At 53.5% G+C, this 25316-nt stretch overlaps 1 long non-coding RNA gene and 1 other non-coding gene across 2 annotated transcripts; one reads left to right on the top strand and one right to left on the bottom strand.

The window, feature by feature from the left end:
• Nucleotides 1-202: 202 nt before the first annotated feature.
• On the bottom strand, nucleotides 203-23663 carry LOC122691374. The gene is made up of 6 exons (XR_006340401.1): nucleotides 23597-23663; nucleotides 23013-23098; nucleotides 21237-21306; nucleotides 1241-1392; nucleotides 855-1010; nucleotides 203-320 (listed from the first exon to the last, which is right to left on the bottom strand). It is a non-coding gene; the product is annotated as an uncharacterized LOC122691374 (long non-coding RNA).
• On the top strand, nucleotides 6717-6789 carry TRNAE-UUC. Its single transcript has one exon. It is a non-coding gene; the product is annotated as a tRNA-Glu (tRNA).
• Nucleotides 23664-25316: the final 1653 nt, after the last annotated feature.

Here is a 25316-nt window from a genome sequence, read left to right on the forward strand (position 1 = left end):
CCTCTGTCCATAGGATTTTCCAGGCAAGAGTACTGGACTGGGGTGCCATTGCCTTCACCATTACTGAATACTAAAGTAGCTTTAAAAATAAATGAAAAAGATGTTCATCAGAAGTGGGGTTAATCAACTTGGGAAATGGGAGAAGGAAGAGAAAAAATATTGACAGTGTTCACTCATACATGCCCTGGAGCAGAGGAGGGGTCTTGGCTGTCTGTGAAGTAGCCCCAAAGGCTGCCCCAGCCCGAGGCTGTCAAACATTTCAGATCGCAGTTCCTCCAGCTCTGATCCTGGCTCTCCACCCTCCTTTAGCAGGTAGCTGGCTTCCCCGGAGAAGTGCATGAAAGGAAGGAATGAGGCAGCCATGAAGCTCAGGACAAGAAGCCTCGATCAGGGCTATGCTGGTCTCCCCTGACTCTTAATTGTAGAGAGAGAGAGGGTGAGTATCACATGTGACTGTGAGGATGGATCCTGGAGCCAGACTTTCTGAATTCACATCTTGGCTCACTGCTTACTAACTTGAGCAAGTTCCCTCAACCTCTCTGTGCCTTAGTTTTGACACCTGTAAAACGTTCCCCACGGGATTGTTGGAAGATCAGATGAGCCAATATGCTAACTGCTTAGGATAGTTGTTGGCATGTAATGAATACTCAGAAATGTTATTTGTATTGTTATCATTCTTGGTGGTTACAGCGAACACACCCCTATCTCAAAATGTAGTGGGAATGCAGGTAGGGTTTCACTGTCACCTGTGATGCTGGCTGATACTTTGTCATAGTGGTGTGCATTAGCCAGCAGTGCTTTCAGCTGCAGAAATTCCAAACACAACAGCTTAGACAAATAAAGCTTGGTTTTACCTCAGATTACAAGAGGCCTGTGAGTTGACAGCTGCTGGCCTAGGTTCAACAGCTCAGCCATGTCAAGCCCTGTCTCCATAAGGACTTTGCCTCTTTTTCATGTGTTCTGCCTCAGTGTTACAACATGACTGCCACAACTCCTGGTGTCATATCCACCTGCAAGGCAGGAAAAAGGGAAATGGAGAGAAAATTAGAAATACCAGCCACCTATGGCTCTTTAATCAAGAAAACAAGTCTGCCCAGAACCCCCCAGCTGACTGCCAATTATATCTCATTTACTAGAACTGTATTATTTGACCACACTTAGTTCAAGACCGGCTGGGAATTTAATTAGCTTTCCAGCCGCAATTAGTGCAGATCATAAGGGAAAGGAAGGTAAGAATGACCTTGCCGAGTCTGCCACTATTTTCTTTATCCCATGAAAGGAATATCCGTGACCATGTTCAGTGAATCAGGAGTGGGTAGTGAAGTTCACCAAACGTTTTCTCAGCAGCAGAACCCTCTTCCGCTCTTGGGTTCCATCTAAATAGAGGCCCACCTGTTGTGAAACAAGAGGCAAATATTGAGCCATGGGGACCACCTGGGAGCCCACATTTTCTTGAGACAGCAAAGCTGAGAACCATGCAGACCAGGATCCGAGGCTTCCAAAGAACTCCTTTCCAACTTTCAAACCCAGACATCCTTCTGCCAGAAATGGCCATCACTACCAGCCTCAGGCCGGTGAGGAAGCCAGAAGCAATCGGGTTGCTGAACCAAGCCCTTGGCAGCAAAGGCATCTCTGCTCATTTCCTCCCGGACTTGTTAACCTGTTTTCCATCTTCCGGGCTCTCAGGAGCACTGGGCAGGCCAGCTGGAGAGTAGGCGACTCCCATGTGTGACTGCCCTAGTTTTCCTTCATGTCCTCTGAGCAGGCCAGGCTGATGCTATCTAGTTCCTGAGACCCTGCAGTGAACTCAGCCCTCAGATACTGCCTCTTGATAACAGTTTCACCTTTTCCATCTCTTTTAACAAATACCAACTCCTGGCCAAAGCCCAAACTCCTGGCTGAAGACCAACTGCTGGCTGACAGCTCCTTGCTCCTTCCCAGAAGCAAACCTGGTCTGAGACGGCCTGGAGGGTGGGGCAGGGAGAAGCAGGCCAGGTGCCCAGGACTCCCTGCCTGCCCCAGGCAGCTCAGTGCCTTCTCTGGGCCCTGGTTCCCCACAGCAAAAGGAGTATATTAGATGCTTCCTGGGGTTGCTGCTCTCTGCATGCCTTCTGCAGGCTCCCCTGGCTCACCCATCATGGCACCTGGACTCTGCCGCTGTGCCAGCCACAGATTCTGTGACCAGCCACGGGCCACCTTCAGCAAAAGGGTCCTTGCCATGGTCCCAGGCCTCAGCGGAAAGGCAGCTCGTTATTTCTGAGTCTGTGGAAAGTGCACTTTGAACACATTTGCATCAATGCAGGACACAATATCTCCCCCAGGAGGCCAGAAAAGAAGGAAAATTCAATTTGTCAAGACATCCAGCCCTCGCATCCTGCTCTTCCTACCTGCTTTCTTGGCCCCTGAGAGGCAGCAAATCCTCTTGGGCCCAGACAAAGAGGAAGGGAAGCAGATGCTGTTTCAGACGGCATTTTTCCTCAGTTCAGTGGTAGGTTTATACTTTCACAGATACGATTTTGCACCACCCTCCCACCCATCACACAGAGCAACACTTCGACTTTCCAGGGCACTCTCCCCACCCCCCACCACTGGTGCCACCTGAGTCCCTCTCCCAGAAGGACACAAGGTCCCTCCCTGCCCACCTCCTGCTCCTGCTCTACAGCCTGTGAGGTGGTGTTCCCAGGCACGCCATTTGTCTGATGGAGAAACAGGCTTGGGAAGTCCAGCCCCACAGCGGGTGTCTGACCGGGGCTGGTCTTGCAGCCTGGCACACTCGGCATCCCCTGGCTGCACCCTCAGCTCAGACCCATGCCCCCTGAGTCTCTGTCCTTCCCCTCACTGGCACCTTGGAGCTCACTCAAAACGTCTTGGGTTGGTCTCTCCTCCCCTCTGTGAAGCTTATCAGCCCTTTTCTTTTTTTTCCCCAGCTTCTCACAAACCACATGAGACAAGGCTATAGATACAACATGAGATTAAAGGCTGAACCTCATCCAGGTCAGGAAATTCCGAAGGCAGTTGCCCAGTTTATCTCCAGCCCTGCTGATACCCCCAGGGTAACTAGTCTGCTAGTGAGGTGGGGGGCCGGGGGCAGGCATGAACTGCAGGGGCACCCGGGTCCTTGGAATTTCCCGAGGACCAGATGCCCTGACTCCCCACCAGCTCCCAGGGCTGTTGCCCTCTCCCTGTCTTGGGCCTGGTTCCCACTCCCTCCCTTGATGTTGTGTCCTGAGTGTGTCCCTCTGCAGACACACTGTGTCTGTTCCCACCAGATCCAAATATGCTTACTTCCTCGTCCTTCAGACAGGCCTCTGTTGGACTCACTCTACACTGACCGTCCCAGTTGCTAAGTCAGTGCTCAGCCTCAACTCTCGGTAACCCAGCACTTTGGTCCCATGCTGTCCTTGGCTGGACTACAAACTCCCTGCCTCACTCCCACCCCTTGGTCCTCTCCTCACCTACCCCCACGCTCACTCCTGTCCTGTGGCCTTAAATACTGTACACACTGCCTGACCCAACTGCCTGCTCAGCCCTCCGCCTCAAGGTCGGACAGGCATCTTGGGCCTGTGAACCCCAACCGCCAGGTTTCCCCAAACCTGCCCCCTACACCCCACCCCTTAGATGTAGGAACTCTTCCCTCACACCCTACGTCTATTATTATGGTCACCTTTCATGTAAACTGGGGACCTGACACCTCTGGCCATCTCCCTGCTACCCTCCACCTTCCCTTAAACCTATCACCCACCTGGACCCTGTTGAAATGTGCATTTGCTCAAAGTCTTAAAATCCCCCTTTGCCCAAGTTCAGGGTCAAAAAAAAAATGCTAGCGTGACATCCTTCCATCCATCTTTTTCCTGCCCCTGCCTCTTGCCCCTCTCACTCTATTCCAGCCACCCTTGTAACTGCCATCCAAAATCCAACTCTGCCCCTGGAATCCCAAGGCTCAGTCTCCCCCTTCTTCAAGTCTTCTCAAATAATTCCTTCCCTCCTATCCTATTTTAAACTGCATCACCTCCCTGGCACTCTCTATTCCCCTTTGTGTGAGTTAGCTATTGCTGAGTAACAAGTTAGCCCAAAACGTAGAAGCTTAAAGACAGTATTTGCATGTTTATCTTACAGTTTCTATGGGTCAGGAATATGGGTGTGGTCTTGTTATTCCTCTGGGTCTCTCATAACTTCAGGCAAGCTAGGTTGGGGTCCTTTCAGGGCTGGGTCTGCATAAGGCTGTCTTATGAGGCTGTGGGCAGTAATTGTCTCTTCCCAGGCTGCCCTCAGTCCCTGGCACATGGGCCCTCCTGTGCTGCTCAAAACATCAATGTGAGCAAGGGGAAAGGGAGGGCGTGCCAGTGAGACAGACTCACAGACGTTTGTTTGTTTTTTAATTAAGTAATTTGGCTGTGCCAAATCTTTAGTTGCAGCATGTGGGATCTAGTTCCAAAATCAGGGATTGAACCTGAGCCCCTTGCATTGGGAGTGCAGAGTCTTGGCCACTGGACTGCCAGGGAAGTCCCCTCACAGGCATTTGTAACCTAGTCTTGGTAGTGCCAGCCCATCACTCTGCCTTTCCTAGTCATTAAAAGAAAGTCCCAGGTCCAGTTCAAACTTGGAGGGAGGGAGCTGCACAAGAGTGTGAGAACTCAGAGGTGTGAAGACCTGAAGCCCTGTCTGAAACTGGCAGTCATACGGTTTCTGCTGGTTTGGCTTTCTCATATCCTTCCTTCCCATCTGACGTACTCTCCTGTTCATTATCTGTCTCCTTGAATGCCCTGCAAGCTCTTTGAAGGCCAAGCTTTTCTGGGTTGTTGAAGGCTGTGTCCACACTGTTGCAGCACATAGCCAGCATTGAATAGATCCTTATTGGGTTGGTGCTTCAGGAAGTTCCTGACAGTACAGAATAATAACAGCCCTCCACTCTCAGTGACTGTCCTTAAATTTTCCCAAAGTCAGCCAGTGACAGGCACTGAAGGCTGATTTCTGTAAGGGTGAAAGAGGCTAGGGTGTGGGACCCCAGGGCTGGAGTGTGTTGACTACCATGGCCATGGCCAAGGAATGACAGTCCCTATGCCCTCCCTGAGACTCAGTCTCACCCTTGTGAAATGACACTCAGTCGCAGAGCCTGATCTCAGTTTCAAGAGCTCTTTAAAGGAGTGAGGCTAATTCATTCTTTGACATATGGATTTTCAAATATTTTAAAAATTCAAAAATCATAATTTGGTAAAAAATATTTTTGGGTGACAATTTAGGATTATCTACCAAAGCTTTAAATGCACACACTCCTTGATCCAGCAAGTGCAGAGCCTGTAATTGTTGATTTTTCACTATATTCACACATAAATGCAAAGATGGGTGTACAAAGATGTGCAATGAAACTTTGTTTATTGTAGCAAAAGAATAAGAATGATAAATGTCCTCAAGTGAGGGGCCAGATAATTAAACCTGAGCATGTCCACCTGTGGAATAGCACACAGCTATTGGGAAGGCCCAGGAACCCACATGTCCTGATGTGGATGCAACATCATCTCATTTACTGAGTTAATCAACAGCTATTTGAGCATCTACTATGTTCCAAGTATTATTCTAGGCACTAGGGACACAAAAGAGCAAACTCCCTGTTCTTGGAAGCTTACATTCATGTAAACCCATACATGCACGTGCAAAGCACACCAACAAATATAACCATGCAAACATAACAGGATTCTAAAGAAAGCCCAGTGGAGCAGGGAGAGCATGGGAGACTGCTTCTTAGAGCATGGCCACTGAGGAACATCTGAGCCAACATCTGGGCAAAGTGAAGGAGAGGTCAAGGGCAAGCATCTCCCAGATAGAAGGGACAGCCAGTGCAGAGTCCCCAGTACCAACAGGCTTGCTATATTTAAAGAAGAGCAGTCGTGGGGTGGGCGGGGCACTTCCCAAGTGGCTCAGTGGTAAAGACTCCGTCTGCCAATGCAGGAAACAAGGGATACAAGGGCTCTATCCCTAAGAGGCGACGAGCCCCTGGAGGAGGAAATGGCAACCAACTCAAGAATTCTGGCCTGAAGAATCCCCATGAACAAAGGAGCCTGGTGGGCTGCAGTCCATGGGGTCGCAAAGAGTTGGACACGACTGAGCAATTGAGCACACACCTACAACAGGCTGGAGAAGCCCAAGTGGAGTGAGAAGGAGGAGAAGAGGGAGGGGAGGAGGAGGCAGGGGGAGGCTGAGGTCAGGGAGGTGGGGTGAGCAGAGGTTGGTGGGTGAGCATCAGATGGGTGACAGCCACCCATCTGAGCTGGCTGTGGACTACTTACCCTTCAGGATGCAGGCTCAGGGGCAGGTGATCTGGTGCAGCTGCTGAGATTCCACCCTGGTGGGGTTGGGACCTCAGCTGCCTGCTCCATGCAACGGGCTGAGTTTTTCCCCAGCACCCCTCTGGGACTGTGGGAAGGGGATGAAACAATGGTGGGAGCCTGAGAAGGAGGCCACTGTGACAGCCTGGAGAGGACAGCAGCTTGGACCAACGCAGACGGATGAGATTCTGAGTATGTTCTGGAGACCCAGCAGAACATGCCGTTGGGTCAGATTCAATGTATGAAAGAGAGAAGGGAATCACTTGTAACTCTTTGGTCTTTGTCCTGAGAAACTGAGTGAATATGAACCCTTTTACTAAGATGGGAATAAGTGAAGGACAAGCAAGATTTGGGGATGGGAAAAGTGGAAATTAAGAGTTTGTTTTTGGGAATTCCCTGGTAGTCTAGTGGTTAAGACACCATACTTTCAATGCTGAGGTCACTGGTTCAATCCCAGTTTGGGGAACTAAGATCCTGCAAACCACATGACACAGCCACAAAAAAAAAAAAAAAGTTTACTTTTGATGCATTAAACCTGAGATGCCCTCTGGGGGCCATGCAGAGAGTCCATGGAGGGCAGGCAGCTTAGTGAGTGGACTTTAGTGGGGAGGAGAGGCTGGGAATAGATGGGGGATGGAGGAGAGTGTTGGGGGTGGGGTGGACTGGGTTTCAAGCTGGGTCTGGATGCGGTCACTGAGGAGTCAGTGTGGGCTAAACTGACGGCCCAGGTTGGGGATCTTTTGTGAACACATCCATGTTTAGTAATGGAGACAAGGAAGGCACACAGATGAAGAAGAGGAGGAGGTGTATCCAGGAAGCCAAGTGAGGAGAGGCCTGGGGATGGGGGCGGAGGAGGGGGTGCGGGTGTGCAGGCAGGTGGAGGAGCAGTCCAGTGCTGCCAGGAGCTGAGTGTACGTGGACAGCAGAGGGTCACTTCTGGCCCATTGGGTGGAGGTCCTTCAGCTTTCAGGCTTAGACAAAGCCAGAGTCAGGGCAGGGCGGGGCCCACAGGGGTTGCAGGGGGCTGCAGGGACCACAGGGGCCAGAAAAGGAGGTGGTTACAAAGATAACACCTGTCAAGAGAGCCGAGGGAATTCCCTGGCAGTCCAGTGGTTCAAACTCCATGCTTCTACTGCAGGAGATACAGGTTCGATCTCTGGTTGGAGAACAAAGATCCTGCGAGCAATGAGGCCCCTCCTCCCCCCAGAAAAAGAGCCAAGGAATAAGGGATAGGCACAAGGTCTTGGAGTTTGGGTTTGAAGATGAGGAGCATTCCAGCATGTTCTGACAGGGAGTGATCCAGGAAGCCTGAGAAGTGGGTTCAAGCTGCAGCAAGACGATGCACAAGGCTCAGGAGCTGTGACTGAGTGGGTGGTGCAGACGGACTGGAAAAGGCTGAGTAGGTCCTTCTAAGAGATCTGGAGGCCCAGGGAGGTGGCTGTGAGGGCTGCGGAGGCACAGAAGACAGGGAGCGAGCAACCAGGGTGGCTGAGACCACTGTTGTGGAGAGAGGGTCCTGAACACAGACAGCTTCCCTCACCTCCTCCAGCCAGGCGAGGACTCGGGGGAGGCAGAAAACTGGGCCACCCAAGGTCGAGCTTTGCCGGGTGAATAGGAACATTTGGGGGGCAGTGTTGGGAAGAGGAAGAGAGATGTCCGTGGATTGTCCTTATCACACTCAGTTCCCAGAGCCCTCGCCCATACCCTGCTCTGTTTCACCCCCACCCTGGGGCAGGCACCACTTTGAACCCTTTCTGCACTGATGACAGGGGGTTTGCAGCTGAGGAAGGGCTCAGTAATTGGACAGAATCTCTGGGAGGGGCCATGGGGATTAGTGACAAGGAGAGAAATGCGGGGGTCAGACCAGGAGTGGAAGAGGCTCCAAGGAGCCCAGGACCCTCACTTTCTGAGGACTCAAGTGCTCCCTTTTCTTCCATTGACCTTGGAGATGGCTGCAGTCCCTTCTGAGTCTCAGATCCAATAGTTTGATCCAGAATTTGGAGGGAACTCCAACCAGGGGTAGGAACACACCCACCCCAGCCCTCTGGGGTCCTCATAGCAGCCCTGCCTAGCATCACAGCCACAGCCCACTCTGCCCCGTCTCAGAGACCCTGAGGTCCATGTCTTCCTTGACCTGTTCTGAGAATGAGCAGGAGGCCACAGGACCCTGTGTGTGCCCAGCACTGTGCTAGGCCTCATGGGGAAAGCAAGGGAAGGAGGAGAGGGTGTGCCCCTGGCATCCAGCACTCCTGAAGCTGAGCCCTTTGCTGCCTGTCGCTGCCAGGTGAGTGTCACCTGTGAACAGGTGCACAGGCCTCAGGTGGTGGTGCACACTCACCCATACCAGGCAGTGGAAGACCAGGGCATGGGCCTGGGTGCTGGGTGCAGACAGCTGTCTTTGCAGCCTGGCCAGCTCCTCCCTTGTGTTGGGGTCCAGGGGAGCCCAGCTCAGGGTTGTTTTGTCTCACACAGGTGTCACAAATGTAGAGTGCAAGCTTGAGCCTGCAACCTCCACTCTATGATTTGGCTGGGAGGAGCTGAGCACCCAGGGTCCCCCTCAGGTAGGTGGGAGGAAGCAGCCATGGTACAGGCCACCGGTCCCCCCCATGTGCCCTCGATCCAAGCATCTGCCCTGGCAGCATCATCTCATGCCGGCTGTTTTTCCTAATGGAATCACAGCTTGCCAGACAAAGCAACAACATTCATAAAATGCCCCAGGCATAACAAATCTTCCCTTTGAATGGGTCATTTGCTGAAGGAGATGCCACTGATGACTCATTCCATAGATCAGAGAGTCCTGGCATTACAGACAGCTGAAGCTGAGGAGTCTTGAGAGAGGATTATTGCTGGTCTTTGTGCCGATGGGCCTACGGAGCCAAAGGGGACACAGGTGTGGCCTGTTCAGTGTTAGCTCAGACTCACTTCAGGAGCAGTAGGGAGGCATTTTTGGACTCTGTCCCTAACTCCTGATGGTGGACCACATTGGGAACCTGCCCCCTTGACCCAGACTCCCCAGTGTGACCTCTGGACCAGGATGTCGCAGGCTGCAAATGACCACAGCAATATTTCTGTCCTGCCGGCTCTTCCAGAATCCTGCCACCACCACCCCCATCCAGAGATGGATTCTGTTTCCCCTCTCCTAGAAATTGGGCTGGACTTTGTGACTGCTATGATAAATAGAATGTGACGGAGGGATGCAGGGGGACTTTGGAGACAAGGATACAGAAGGTGATACGACTTTGACCGCCGTATTCTAAGGAAGCCCAGCTCCTACAGGGCTGTATGTCTGTGCCCTGGTGGACAGTTCCAGTGAAGGCAGAGGGTCTGGGCTAGCAACCAGCACCACACACAGTCATGTGAGGAAGTCCATGTGATTCTACATGACACAAGTCATGTGATTCCAGTCCTGCTGTGAGCCACCCTAAGCTAAGCGGAGTGCAGCAGAGACAAGATATGCCTGCTGAGGACTGCCCATGTTATAGACTCGTGAGCAAAAGAAATAACGGTGTTGTTTTAAGACAGTTTGGGGATGGCTTGTTATTGAGTAATAGACAGTGAGAATGCTGCCCTTGATGATCTCTTGGACTTCCCTGAATTTCTCTGACCCAGGGATGCAGCACCTGCTCTGTGGATGACCGACTGAGAATATGGGTGGACACAGAGTTCCTTGTCCTGGGGGAGCTCTAGTACATTTGGGTCAGTGAGAGCTACTCCAGAGGGTCTGCCATATGTGGGAGAGGAAGTGTCTCATTCCTGGAAGTGGTTTCTATTTATATTTTTTTAAGATTTTTTGATGTGGACCATTTAAAAAGTCTTTACTGAATTTGTTACAGCATTGAAAGTGGAAGTGTTAATCACTCAGTTGTGTCTGACTCTTTGCGACCCCATGGTGTAGCCTGCCAGGCTCCTCTGTCCATGGAATTCTCCAGGCAAGAATACTGGGGTGGGTTGCCGTTTCCTTCTACAGGGGATCTTCCCAACCCAGGGATCAAACCCAGGTCTCCTGCACTGCAGGCAAGTCCTTTACTGTCTGGAGCCACCAGGAAAGTTCATATTTACAACATTGCTTCTGTTTTATTTACTTATTTTGCTTCAAGGCATGTGGGAATCTTAACTCCCCGACCAGGGAGCAAACCCACACTCCTTACATTGGAAGGTGAATTTGTAACCACTGGACAACCAGGGAAGTCCCTGGGGGTTTCTGTTTAATGGGAAATGTCTTCTTGGTAGCAAAATGTTTGGTATTAGTTTTGATATTTGGTCATTTTCCCAAAGGTTGTGAGGTCTGTGAATCCCTCCTGTGATCTTAGAGCTGTGGCCTGCAGAGAAATTGCTTTTTTTAAGCCTCCACTGAAACCCAGTAGTGACAGAGCTGCTGTGAGAGCAAAAATGCACTAAGCAGTGTGAGTCAACAGGGTGTCAAACAATACACTGAAATTCCCTGGAATAAGTTTCACCAAATGGGGGTCTGTGATTTTGTTTAGAATTCATATTGTGTGATTACGCCTACAGCAGTAATGCCCACAAAGTCCTTTTCACTAGAACAACACTGACCTGTTTTTATGTGAAGGGACAAGCAAGCACTCAGTAGCCCATTGCTTCCATCTCTTTGGCTGGATGGAGGTGCCCTGTATGGGTCACCATGGGGTTCCTGATCAAGGTCACTGCCATCAGTGTGGACAGAAAACATCACTAAGACAGCGGGAAATGTGGGCTATAGTGTCCTCATCCATTTCACACTTCAGTGGCCCACACACATATCCAGCAATTCTCTGCCCTCTATCCCAGCAACCTGGGAACCCACATCCCAGGAGGGCCTCAGCTCCTGGAATGCACTGAGCAGACTTCCCCATCAGCATCCTCTCCTGAGTCTCTGACCGTTGATAAATACACCCCAGTTTGTGAATTCATAATGAAAACTAAAAGCATACAAATAATTGGAACTGGAGAAGGAAATGGCAACCCACTCCGGTATGATTGCCTGGAAAATCCCATGGACAGAACAGCCTGCAAGCTACTGTCCATGGGGTCACAAAGGGTCAGACACGACTAGTGACTAAACAACAGCAAAATCTGAAACACCAAAAGCACCCCCCCAAAAAAAGTAAAATTAATAGTGCTCTATGTTCATTACCAGGACCTTCTTTCCAGTCTGCATCAGTTTCCGGTGACTGCATGGCTTGTTATTATCTCACGGTTCTGGAGTCGGAAGTCTGAAATCATGGCTGGTTCCTTTGAGGGCTGTGATGGGAGGATCTTTCGACGGGCTCTCTCCTCAGCTTATGTCTCTTCACCTCACCTTCCCTCTGGGCCTGACTCTGTCCAAATTCCTTCTTTTTATAAGGACACCAGTGATATTGGATTGGGGCCCACCCCAGTGACCTCATTTTAACCTGATTACATCTGTAAAGACCCTGTTTCTGAATCAGATCACATTCTAAGCTAACAGAGTCAGGACTCTAATATATGGATCTGGGGGGACACCATTCAACTCCTGATACAATGAAAATTGTATTTGAGTTTATGTTTCTCCCTTTAGTAGGACTGAGGATGACTGCACAGTAGCCTAGACCAGCATCAGGGTGATTTGGCAGGCAGAGGGCAGAGGGCACTGCCCTCAGGCCAGGAGGCCAGCTTTACCCTGTGGCCTTGGCCAGTCTCAGTGGAACCTCAGTCTTTCTGTGATAAGGCTTAGACCGAGTGGTCCCTTTGGGCCTTTCTGTCCCTGAGATTGCTCAGGGTCACTTGTCCCTGGCTTTAGTTCACATGAGGCATGGAGGCCTGTGCTGGGCCCACTCAGTGTGGGTGTGAACAGAAGTGTGGCGGACACCGGGGCACTCAGCCAGGCTGCTCAGGGTGGATGCGCTAAGGAGACACCAGTAGGCCTCCCGGGGAAGGGCCAGGTTCTTGTGGGATCAAGAACAAGGAACCCTAGTTTCTCTTTCCCGCAGACTTTCCTCACTGCCAGCCCTACAGGAATTTCCCTTGAGGGCTGGATGGTCAGAGAAGAAGATGACACTCCTGAAGGGCAATGACTAGGCTTAATGCTAGAGCAGAGGGCTGGGCAGTGCATGATGAGAGGCTGGTGCCCCTTCCCCCAACAGCTGCTGCAACTCCAGAGTAGAGAGTGTGGCTGAGGGACCATGGGAGGCTTGGCAGGGAGGGGCTGAGGAGTAAGTAAACACTTTGTCTTCCTTGCTTTCGCCTCTTCCGGGGCCTCAACATCAAGGGCCAGATGACAGGATATTCCTCTGCCCCCCGCTCCACCCCCCAGGGGCAGCCTGGCTGGCCCTGACACCGGCTGGTCCAACCCACTGCCCAGCCCCCGCCAAGTGTGGCTGGTGCACACTGGGGCAAAACTGAGCAGGCATAGCCCTCACCATGGAGGAGTGGGGATGATGCACATCTCACCTAGCACAGCAGGGAAGCCAGCCCTGTAGCTGCAGTGAGGCCCATCTGTTTCCGGGCACGAGCCCCAGCCTGGAGCTCCCTCAGGGAAGCACCCCAGGAATGCCCAACAAGGGCTTAAATCCAACAGCAGATCCTAAGTCTGGGACAGTGGGAATAAATAGTTGCTTAGGCAAGTTTCACCCTAAACCAAGACTTGGGGACAGTAATTCTTGCAGAGCAAAGATGGCTGTGTGATTGCTTACTGTCAGGAGGTTTGCCCAGGCTTCCAGGGTTGGGGTGCGGGTCCCACTGCTCTGGTCTTGGCAGCACCTGGCTCAGCCTGCCCTGCCCTCCTCTCCCTAGGCCGCCTCCTGTAGGCCTGGAGGAGCTGGGCATAGGGGTGAGGACCAGTGGGACCATGGCCCAGGCTTCCAGAAACACATGGGCCACGGGTCTGGAGCTCACCAGTGAGGCAGAGGAAGGGGAAGAAAGGACAGACAGCTCAAGTGGGTTGTTGCTCCTAGCAGCCTGCAGGGCTGCCCTGTGCCCCCTCAGTTCCCCTCCCCAGCCCTGCAGGCAAGCATGGCCGGGTGGCCCCATTTCTCACCCCTATCGATTATGCTGGCAGAGCCCTGCAGCACAGGATGTAAATCATCATCCTTGGGGTATTTAACCCAGGGAGGGTTAGCTGGAGGTGGCATCCCTTATAAATCCTGCATCTGATATTTTTATATTAATTCCTAGAGTAGCCAGATTACTTTTTATTCCACTGACTATTTATTCCACTGACTTCTTCATTGACTAGGAGACATTTCTGAACAGTGCGTATCTTGTGGAGCATCAGTCATTTAGTGGGGTGCTTCCTCTGGTTGCAAGTTTTTTCATTAATGTAAAAGGAATGAAAATTCCTTTGCTTCAAAGACTCGGTCTTTGGAAATAACAATGCACAGGCCAGCCAGAGTCACTGCTGCCAGCACCACCACTGCCATGTATATGCGCTGTCTGGAGGGGCCTGTGAGCCTCTGACTAAGGGGCAGAGTCCCCTGGCATCCTCTCTTTCCTCTTTTTCCCCAGTCCCCCTTGGCCATGCACAGGACCTGAATTAGCCTCTGTCAAGGGACCATGGCTTGGCAGAGACCAGGTCCCCGAGAGCCAAACACGTGGTCATCAGGATGATGGCAATAACCGTCTTGCTCTGAGGACCCAGTTGAAGACATGGGTGTTAGGGGAAGAAAGCTGTCTGCAAATACAGGTGTGTCCCTGCAGAGGAATGGAGCAGGCATGTTCTGGGTGATGGTGACAGCCCACTTGCTTTGCAGATGAGAGAATCATGTTTGCTGGAGACTCTCTGAAGCTCCACCCCATGCAAGAGTTGGATGGCAGTAGAATCCAGCCAAAACAAAGAGATGACCACCCTTTACCTGCACAGTGAGTGTGCTGGATCACCCAGTGGACTCAGTCGGGTCTGAGTCTCCCATGAGGGACCCAGCTGAAAAAAACGGGTGTTAGGAGGAGACAGCTGTCTGCAAACACAGGTGGGTCCCTGAAGAGGAGCAGAGAAGGTGAGTTCTGGGTGGGCTCCCAGCAAAGCCAGGGCCATGGGCATCAGCCAGGGGCAGATGGAGGCTGCAGAAAGGGAGGAGACACAGAGGAGGGGAGGCTCACTGGGAACAGGGCGTGCGAGCAGCAGAGTGAAGCAGGCACCTTCCATTTTGAGATCCTCACCTGTGTCTCTCCCATTGCACCATGCTCTGGGCAGCTGATCCCCACCCAGTGGGCCGGGTACCAGCGGCATCAGCAGCCCCAGGGATCTAGTCCCGAGGACAATGTGTCACCCTACCCCCACACCCAGAGTTAGAACCTGGGGGGCAGGCTCACAGTGTGTTTGACCAGCCTTGCACTAGAATTTGGAAATCAACAGTGAAGTGAGGGCAAGAAGCCCAGAGAAGGAACAGCTGGGTTTGCACCTCAGCAATCTGCCTGGAAAATGGGGCACTGCTCCCACCCAGGCGGGTGTTGTGACCCTGAATGAGTTAGAAGCTCCAGTCCAGGGCTGCCCCCATGTAGGTTCTCCACAGCCATGAGCCATTCCCACTGTGCTCACTCAAGGCCGGCCTCCTCTTCTAGGAGAGATGATTCAGGCCTCAGAGCTTTGCCTCCCAGGGAAACCTCACTCAGCTTTTCTTCCAGGGGTCAGACATGCATAATTCAACCTTTAGGATTTTGAGATTGCTGATAAATTACAGATACAAATGGGTAACCAGGCAAAGCCCCTCTGCAGCCTGGGTATCCACCTGGGAAATAAAACAGAGGTCACTCCCTCCTGCCCCCCACCATAGGCAAGGTCGCAGGAGCCCCCAAAGACGAAGGCTGCTTGCATTTGTGGGCAGCTGCTTCCAAGACAACCGTGAAGAAAACAAAAAAAGGTTGTGAATGGTGTTAGAGAATCAGCTGTATCCAAGCGTCTGGATCCTGTAAGGAAACAATTATGAGGCAGGAGCGAAGCTTTAGAAGATCATAGGTGCTTCATCCAAACTCTTCTCTTCCATCCCTGAGGTGGACTCCTGATGAGGGTCTGGGCAAGTCCCAGGAGCGAAGGAGGTAAGCTCGGGGCCCCGGGGCGGGGGTAGGGAGGAGAGCAGGCACCCAGGTGCCTGCTCAGTCCCGGCCTCTCTGCATCAGTCTCCCTGTTCATTCATTGCCTGACACAGCCATGGATGAAATGACTAGGACAGGGAGTGATCTGGCCATTTAGATAAATACATCTTGTAGACCAGCCATCAGGTTCCTGTGGGTAGGAGGGGGTGGGGGTTGGGGAGGGGAAGGAGAGTTGCTGTGAGTGAGGAGGATGCTTCTAAGCTTCTGAATCAGCTTTCCACGAGACCCCAGGGATCTGGGGCAAAGAGAGGGTCTGAGACAGGCCTCTGAGGGCCATTGCTAGGGGGTGGGAGATGGAGGGGCGGAGTGGGAGGGCAGAATTATCCACAGACGTGGAAAAGCCGAGGTTCAGTTTCTCAGTTACAGCAGTTTCTCAGTTATAGGAGTGGTTGAAAATGTGGTTCCGGGTGTCCTCAGAAGTCACCTAAGGGAAACGAGGGGCCCTCCCTGAAATCAGTGTGGAGTCTTGGTGTATTGATTGATTAGAACCTTTCTCCTGCCCCCGGGAGATGTCCTGTGTGGAGAACAGCACAGACACAGTGGTCCCTTCTCTCCCATCCCCCACCACCTGAGTGCTCATCTCACAGCTGTACTAGGAGGTGGACTGCTGTGCCCACAAAGTTCACATGGGCTTCCTTTCAGTTCCATCCATGTGGTTTCCGTGAGCCAGGTCCTAGGCCTTCCTGTGTGCCCCCAGCCCACCCACACCCACGTGTGGTGGAAAGACAAGCCCAAGTTCTGCCTGGCTCAGCCAGGGGGCCTCCCTGTGTGGCTGAGTCACAGCACAGACAATCTGTGGTGAGTTCTTCCATGGTAGCCTCATTCAAGGACAGGTTACAATTCGCAGAGGTTGCAACTGCATCCACCCCTCACAATGCAGCCCCTGTCTTGGGGGGCAGGGCAAGGGCTGAGCAGCACACACAGGGTAGTAGAAGCAGCCCCACCAGTGGCTACTTGGTGTCCGGGCTGGAGCTGGGCAGAGAGCAGCCGCAGGGCTCCCTGGAGGTCCTGGGACAGAGCCCGGGATGGGCAGGTAGGGGCCTGTCTCTAAGCCAGAAGGGAGAAGCTTCCAGACATGATTGCATCTGACCTTCTCCTCATGTCTCCTTTCTCTGGCGTAGGGCCTGCAGTGAGCCCAGCTCCTTCGTATTCCTGGGCTTCAGCGTGGGGGAACTTTGTAAAGTTTCCAACCCACAGAAAATTGCCAACCTCTGTAGGCTTGAGGGGGACCCACGATCTCCACACAGAGCCCTTCTCATTCCTGTGGACCTCTGTGGAGAGAGGAATTGGGGGTGGGGAGTGGGAGAGCTGCTCTGAGTGAGGAGGGTGCTTCTATGCTTCTAAATCAGCTTCCTGAGAGACCCTCACCCCCAACCCTGCTGGCCTGGAGCACTGAGGTCTTCAGAACCTTCCAGAACCTTCCTCAGTTGAGCAATCCCAGCCCAGGGCCAATCCCCAGGGAACCTGGAGAAAGAGAAGCTCCCCTTGTTGAGGATCCCTGTATCCTTCTGTTTAAAGGGTCAGAGGGAGGAGAAGGATTCTGAGCTTTTAAGAGAAGGTCTCTCAACAAAACACTTCCTGATGCTCATCTGACACTAAAAACCTATTCAAGTCATAAACTTCTCCTGTGGAACACGTCTCAAGAATGTATTTATCTAAAGGGCATCTGTGTTTGGTCTCAAACTCAAATGCTCCAAATGTCAGGCCCTGAATGATTTATTTGGGGCCTCCTGTTCCCTCCCTGTGAATTGTCTTCCGGCTCCAGCCCTGCTCCTGTCACCCTTTCCACTGATGTTTACAGACTCAACAGGCTTCTGTTCACACCAAGGAGGCAGCCCAGAGGGAGTTGGGGGCAGAGGGGTGTGAGTGTGCACCGGTAAGGACTGATGCTGTCACAGCAGATGGCCCTGCCCTACCTCCTGCCTCCTGAATGCACCTTGTGCCTCTGCCCAGGCTGTCTTCTTAGCTTCCAGGGCCATTCCTCACAGCAGGTCATCCAACTAGCACCCTGAGTCCTCATCATGTCCCCATGGAGAGGGCCGGGAGATAAATCCAGCACAGTTAAACCAGGAAGCAGGACTTCCCTGGCTGTGCAGTGGTTAAGACTCCATGCTCCCGATGTAGGGGATATGGGTTTGATCCCTAGTTGGGGAACTAAGCTCGCACATGCTGCAGGGCATGGCCAAAACAACAACAAAAACAAAAACAAAACAGGAAGCACACTGCGTGTGTGTGTGTGTGTGTGCTCAGTTGCTTCAGTCGGGTACAACTCTTTGCGACCCCATGGACTGTAGCCTGCCAGTCTGCTCTGTCTGTGAGATTCTCCAGGCAAGGTTGCTGGGGTGGGTTGCCATATCCTCCTCCAAAGATCTTCCCAACCCAGGGATCAAACCCACGTCTCCTGCGACTGCTGCAACGCAGGCAGATTCTTTACCACTGAGCCACCAGGGAAACCCAGGAAGCATACTGGGTTCCCTTCAAATTGTTTAGATGGAGCATCTGAGTATTGGCTAGGGAGAGTGGTATCTTGGAGCCCAGACTTCTGAGTGACAATTAAGAGTTGAACAACAGAGGGGGCCAGAGGCAGGCAGGAAGACAGAAGGAACAGCCAGTGGAGGTCAGTGGCCACAGAACACGTAGGGAGTCTGAGACCATTGGAGGCAGGGTGGCTCGGGAGCAGAGGGAGGTAGGCCCTGGAGAGGGGCTAGATGCTGAGCTCCCAGCCCCAGCAAGCAAGCCCTTGGGTCTCAGGCTGCTGCACAGAGTCCCCTGACAGCCCTTCATCACAACATATTAACATGCATGAGCTCATCAGCCCCTTTCCAAAGAGGCCCCTGAGAACAGGGCCCTCCAACGCCCACTCTGCCTACAGGAGGCAGGGGTTTCAGTAGACGTGGTCAGGCTTGGTGCTGGGTCTGCAGGGGAACAGAAGATTCCCCAGGACGAGAGAGAGTGTGCCCAGGGGGAACCCCAGCAAGACTGCTGCTGTTGAGGGTGGGGGTGGGGGCTCTGGCACTTTCAATCCACCAGGAAACAGAGTGGAAGCTGCTGGATCAGACAGCCCACTGGGACTCAGCAGGCTCTGGTTTCTCTGCTCTCCCCACAGCGGGGGAGGTTTGGGCTAGGAGCCTGCCCAGCCCCCCAGGAGCCCCAGGGTAAAGCCGGGAAGGTGTTTCTTAGAGCATCAATGCCCAATAAGTACATAGCCATGTATGACTACTTAATTTTACATTATTGTAAATTCAGTTCCTGAGTCGCACCATCCATATCTCAAGTGCTCCACAGCCACACTTGGCTAGTGGCCCTCACATTGGATGGAACAGAGGAGGAAGTTACCACCATCACAGAACATTCTGTGGACAGCACTGGGGATGAAGGCCAGGCTGGCCAGCTTCTCAGCAAACAGGGGTGCTGAGGGGTGCCCACCTGGGCTGGGTGAGGTGTCTACAGCAGAGCTGGGAGCTACCTCCCAACCATGCACCTAGGTTCAGATAGCCACCTTTAGGGAGGTGTTAGAGAGGAAGCAATGGTGGCACCCTAGATCTACCCGAGACAGCACTCCCCACCTCCCCTGGCCACCTGGGGCTGCTGCCATCACTGAACAAGGTCTTTAGGAGCACTTCCTGGATTGGGGTGGGGAGAACGGGGGTCAGTCAGTGCCCTGCTGCTCGCGGGCTTGTCTGTAAGCACAGGTGGCTGGGGGAGCCACACAGGTTATGCCCTCCCACAGGCAGGTGGCCAGCCCCCCTCCCCCTCCTTTCCAGGGATGGCGGCACCCCCACACACACACTGCCTCAGCACCCGCAGGCCTGAGATGGATGTAGAAGCAGCACACCGTGCCTGGAGCTGCACCCACCCCATCCTGGGCAAGGAGGCCTCAGAAGCCATTACAGGACATTAAGTCAATGGACTTCCTATTTGTCAGCACACCAAGAACACAGCAGACATTTTCCACTCCTAAAGATTGCCTGGGTCAGAGCATTCACTCTGCCAATCCTGCAGGCTGTAACCCTCTCAGAGACCAGAACTGCACCTTCTAGAGGGGTGAGGTGAGGCTGCCAAGGAGGTGCTTCATGGGGAGACAAAGACCCCTTATCCCTGCTGGGGCAACAGAGGAAACCCCAAGGCCCACCCTGTCACTTCCCCCACTCCCTGTGGGCAGCACCATCCCCAGAGCTCTGTCTTCTTTGCCCAAAGTCAACTCCCCGGGACATCCGCCCTGACAGACACCCTGCCCCATGCCCCTCCCCATCTGGGGTCACTTGTGAATGCTCTGTGTGTCTGTACCTTATGTGTTGGTGATTGTCCTTGAGAAGCACCCCAAAGGAAGGGTCTTGGCTTAGCTCACTGTAGTTTGAAAAGGGTGCTGGGAAAATAGTGCCCAGCAAGTATTTATTAAATAGATGAACTTTTCAAGAAGAGTAAATGGTAAATGTGCAGATCAGGTGAAATACAGACTCGGATGTGAATTTTTGAGCAAAAACAAGGCTCAACTTCATGCTTGTTGATCATTTTAGGTTACATGACCAGGGAGGGACATTCAAGGCCCCTCCTTGTAGACCCTGGCTAAGCAACCCTGCCACAAGGCAGACCTCCCTGGCTTTGTGATTCTGCCCACCTGAACATGACAGGTAGCATATGCTACCTGTCACCAGTTTTGTTTTGTTTTTCCACTGTGGGCCACAGAACAAATCGAGAGGCATCATCCATCTTACCTGAAGGCTTTGTCATTTCAGTCTGGAAACTGGAGAATTCATAAATAGGTTTTGTGATGGTAAAGGTAAGCTTAATTTTTCATTCACCTCTAGCTAATAACTGATGGAGAGGTTCGCCTTTGCTTCTAGAAGCAAAAGGGAAAAGAAAAGGCTTCCCAGTGACAGGATAATTTGTCAGAAAGTTATGAATGAGCACAAGCAGGACTGTATAGGAAGTGTGTATTGAATGACATGACATACTGGCTTCTAATTGCTGCTGCCTTTCTGATCAATAATACATGTTTTCAAAAAACCTTCTGTTTGCATTTACACAATGGGCTGTAACTACTGCAAAGGATCCATTAAGACCTATTTTAAAAAGTGCATTCGTAAAAACTTGTCTAAATCTGCATTACAAGGCAGATTATGAAACTGCCCTGGGAGATGTTTTTTCTAAAGAGCATTCAGGTCATACCTGTTGGACTGGCCAATTCGAGCTCCCTGTTACTGCTATGGCTTGCTTGTAAGCTAGGTCAGTCCTTCTCTTTGGTGTCCTTGAGGCAAGAGGCAGGCACTGCCAGGCCTGAGGCCCCATTAGGTTCCAGTGGTCTCCAGCCAGTGGTACCCTTGGGCTGGGGACTTGATGTGAGCAAAGCCCCCAAAGCCTGGGTGAGGTATGAGCAGAAATCAACCCACCACTCCCGAATGTGTAATTACATGCTCAGATAAGTGCTGCGGTGGCAAAGAGGACTCTGGGGTTCTAGGGCTCTCTCTCCTTCCACTGAGAAAGCTGTAGGTCCTGTGGGGAGGGCTGGAGACAGGCATTGGCTCCTGCAGGCTGGTATCATTGGCTGCCAGCCCCATGCAGGTGTGACTTGTTACCTGTGCAGGTGGGAAGCCAGAGCTGGGGCAGCAGACAGCCCGTTTTAGGGGTCACCTGTGTTCTGTGCTACCTGAGCTAGGTCCACCGACCACTCTTGCCTCAGCTCAGCTTCCACAGCTGACGGGAACCAGTGATAACAAGGACAGCTCCTGCCCATTGCCTCGGATTCACCTGTCCTCAGGCACCTAAAGGGAGAGAGCTCTGCTTTCCTGAGGCCCAGAGATGTTGCAAACATGCTGAGGTCACACAGACCAGAGAGAGATGGCTTCGATACAACTCAGAGCCTACCTGCAACCTTCACACCAGGTCACTGCCCCCAGCCTAACATCCAGACAGCACCTTGGACTTTAGAGGACCCCTGGAAGAAGAGCCAAAAAAAAAAAAAAAGCTCATTTTCTAGACAACCAGAAACAGTGCTGATTCTGTCAAAGCTTCATTTGGGTTCAGCCTCACAGCACTGCCAGGTAGTTACTGTATTATTACTCCCATGTTCTAGTACATGATGAAGACCCCAAGGCCCCAGTGATGCAGCTAGCCTGGTTCTTGTGCTGTGGGGAGGAATGGAGAAGAGATTCTTCCAGAGAAGAGGGAGGGAAGCAGGCAAGGGAGGAAAAGGAAGAACAGAGGAAGGAAGGGAAAAGAGCAAGGTGGGGCCAGAAATTCAGAGGAGAAAAACAACTCCATTGGGGTGGCCCATGGAAGGGTGACTGGGGCAAAGAGTTGATGTCAGGCCTCCTGGTGGAGATGGGCCTTGTCTGGGACTCATGGGGGTCTCATAGATATGCAGGACCCAAGGCCAGAAAGCCCAACGCTTCACCTCTGCCCTCTCCTAGATGATTATCTGGTCAGGTCTCTGGGCATACACATGGGGGCGAGTGTACATCCGTGTCCTGCACATGACACAGGTATATGCTCATGCATACATGTGTACATACACAGACGGGGATAAAACTACACATAGGAGGCTCCCTGGACTTTTTTCTAAGAAGAAGGCAATACCCCCACCATAGTCTTAGATGTCCTCTCAAGACCCCCAAGGGTGGTGGTGGGGAAGGAGTGGAAGGGCCTGAGGGGATCAGGCAGGAGCACAGTGTCCAATGGGCCCTTGAGGTGGTCACCCAGAGCACGACTGGACATCCGGCCTGACCAGTGTCAGCCAAGGCTTGGCTGGGGCAGTTCCACAAGGGTGGGGCCAGTTGGAAAGAATGCACCAGGCCACCCCCCTTCATTCTGCATCCTCCTGTCACAGAAGTCTGTGTGTAACAAAGAAGTCTCTCTTGGGATCTCCCTTCCTAACTCAGGTCCCTTCGCTGTGCACAGGCCTGAGCAGCTCAGCCTTGGTGGTTACTATTAGCACCAGAGGTAGCTCGCCCACACCCAGGGGAATCCCCCACAGCCAACTCCAGCCCCAGATGTCCAAGAGCCTGAAGCCCTGGGAGGGTGAGGCAGGCAACATAAGGTCTGGTGGCCGCAGGGTGGCTCTCCTGAGCTGATAGCACTGTGCCCTGGCCTTCTGCCAACAGGCTGGCTTGGACATCTCAGGGGGCAGAGCCCCCAGCCAGCCTGTCTCAGCAGCTCCTCCTCCTCATGGCGAGTGACTTCACTTTGACTTCATATCTGCAGTGATGTGCACAGCTCTTACTCAGCTCTGAGCTCAGCCAGGCAGGAGGGCGCAGCTCTGTGCACAGCAGGAAGAAAATACCCTGAAATAGGGGCACCTCAGGCCTAGGGACCTGGGATCCTCCCACCCCAAGCTCCCATGTGCATCCCATTCCTCTGTGCCCTGGTGGGGGCCAGACCTCAAAAGGCAGCTGGGAGGTGGGAGGAGAACAGTGGACTTTTCCCACAGGAGCCTAGTACTCACCTCCCCCCTCACCCCAGGACCTCCCATGTTAGGGACCCAGAGTCTTCCCTCTTTAGTATCAGATGTGTTTATAGGCATCATTTCTTGGTGCAAAAATTAAATTCTTTTGGGCTCCAGTTCCTTCTTGTTACTTGCTCTGCTACCCTGTCAGCCCCACATCCTAAGAACTCTAATGTGTGGTGGGGGGGAAAGGGTATTACCCTCCAAGCATTCCGTTAACGCTGGCTCCAGGTCTCTTTGAAAGGTGTGCCCGGTCAGATCCCTGTTTTCATTGGCTGGACCAGTCCTAAAGAGGGGTTCACAAACTAATGCTAGGACACCCCCAGAGGGACTACAGAAGCCACTCACCAGGCGCACCCCTGGAGTGCACAGAAGGCGCCGGCTCAGGGTCCCTCGCGGGGGCTCTTCCCCTCCTCCCACCTTCGGCCGCCAGAGAGGCCGCGCACCCACCGCACCTCCCCCCTCCGCGAAATGGCGGAGGATGCGCCCGTGCCCGGAGCCTGGAGGCGGGGCACCTGCCTGGTCTGCAGGTCCCTTCCGGCTCACTCCCAGCCAGTCCGCCCAGAATCCGCATCCCCGCCTGGTTTCCCTGCCCTCTCTGGGCGGCAGGGAAGGTCGAAGCGCAGAGACAGCGAGAGGGCGCACAGGCTGAGGAAGAGTGACTGTGCGTGCGGAGGTGCACGGCTTGGGGCTGCGGCTGCCAGGCCGGTACCCGGACCCCGCACCTCGCCCCTACTCGTGCCCCGCCCGGCCTGCACCCCGCGTCCGGCTCTGGTCTACTAACCCTCGCCCTGGGGTAAGCGCACCAGGGATCGCCTGGGGAGGTACCCGGCGCCCCGCCTTTACTTCCGCACCCTGGCCCCGCCCCCCGCCACTCCGCCCCCCCCCCCACCACGCCGCCCTCACTGCCCCGCCCCGCCCCTGCTCTCGCCTCGTGCGCAGCCCGCGCCCTCCCCTCCTCAGTCATGTGCTCCGAGCCCCGAGCACAGCTGCGGAGAGTGCCCTGGAGCCCGCGCCCCGACGCTCGGTGCCCGCAGTGTTCACTGCGTCCTCCGCTCCAGGACGGGCGGTGCTGAGCGCCGCACCCCGCTGCTGAGCCCCCCAGCCCAAGGAAGCGTCCCTCTCGCCGCAGCCGCAGCGTGCATCGGCGATGGCGAAGGCGACGGCCAGCGCCGTGGGGCTGAGGTTGCTGCTTCTGCTGCTGCCCCTGCTCGGGGAAGGTGAGTTCTGTCGAGGACTGGTGCCCGCAGCGGCCGGGGTGAAGTTGGAGCCGTGCGGTGGAGTGGACGCGTTTGAAAATGCCTTTCTGTTCACGGCGGGCAGCGGGCCAGGCAGTTACTGGCCACTTGGGCTCCACTGGGAGTGGGGTGGTGTGGCGGGCAGCGCGCCTCGGGCCCCAGGCTGGGTGGGTCTCGGCCGGAGCCGGACACGGGCCAGGCGCCTGTGCCCAGGGCCCGAGTCGCAGCCACGCTCGCCTGCCTGGTTGCGCCTCGGGCCACAGCAGCGTCTCGGGGCGAACCAAGCGGATCTTGTTGGCGTTTTGGTGCAGGTAGGGGAGGACGGGTAAGGTAGCCCTAAAAAGCCTGCCACTGGGGCAGGAGGAGTTGTGTTTCTGTAAACGATTGCTCCATTTTGGTTTCCTTGTCACACTCCACGTCGGTGCGTTTCTCCTCCAGCTCTGATATCCTCTCTCAGGTGAGAGCGGAGGGGATCTGATCTTTTTAAAACGGTTGCTTTTCCTTGTGAGTTTTTGCCACCCTACTTCTTAAAAATCCCCCAAGCCTGTGGTTTTTAGGGAGGCTGCCCTCGAGGGCCCGCTCAGGCTGGCCCAGCGCCACCGGCCCTGGCTCCAGTCCCACCCACTTCTTTAGAGTCCCCTGTTGCTGCCCCACAGGGGTACCTGAAGGTGCAGCCTTTGGCACCGTTTGACGGTTCGGGGCCAACATGCACCAAGCGCTTTTACCATCCTGGAGTGGAGTAGGGCTGTGTGTTGTCAGCATCAGTGCTGGGAGGATTCGAAGTGGCTTTGCAGAGGCTGGTCACTGCCCCCACCTCCAAAACTCTCAACAGATGAATGAACCCCAAGGCTGTGGAATCTGCTTCTTACCCCCTGCCCCCCGTGGCCACGAATTTTAGTTTCTCTCAAATTGTCCCTGATTTCTTTTTCTTAAATACTTATGTGTATGTACTAAATTTCCCTCTGAGAGTAGCCCCCACCACCCTTCCCCACCTTTCCCTTCAGCCTTTGGGAATACAAGAGGCAGTGAGTGGTTCCCTGCTTCTGGCCCTGGGTCCTGCACAGACGGTGGGTTCACAGGCCTGCCCAAGGTTTCATTTGTATGACTGGATCCTAAACTCAAGAGTCAGATACTTACACTAGGATGGGCCCCCAGCCCATCACAGGAAAGGCAGGGGAGAAATCCTTCCCATGCCCCGGGGAAGAATGGGGGAAGCATTGGGAGTCTGGGGTCAGGGTGCTGTGAGGCGGAAACAGACAGAAGAAG

Source organism: Cervus elaphus, unplaced genomic scaffold (genome assembly GCF_910594005.1).
Source record: "Cervus elaphus unplaced genomic scaffold, mCerEla1.1, whole genome shotgun sequence".
NCBI lineage: Eukaryota > Metazoa > Chordata > Mammalia > Artiodactyla > Cervidae > Cervus > Cervus elaphus.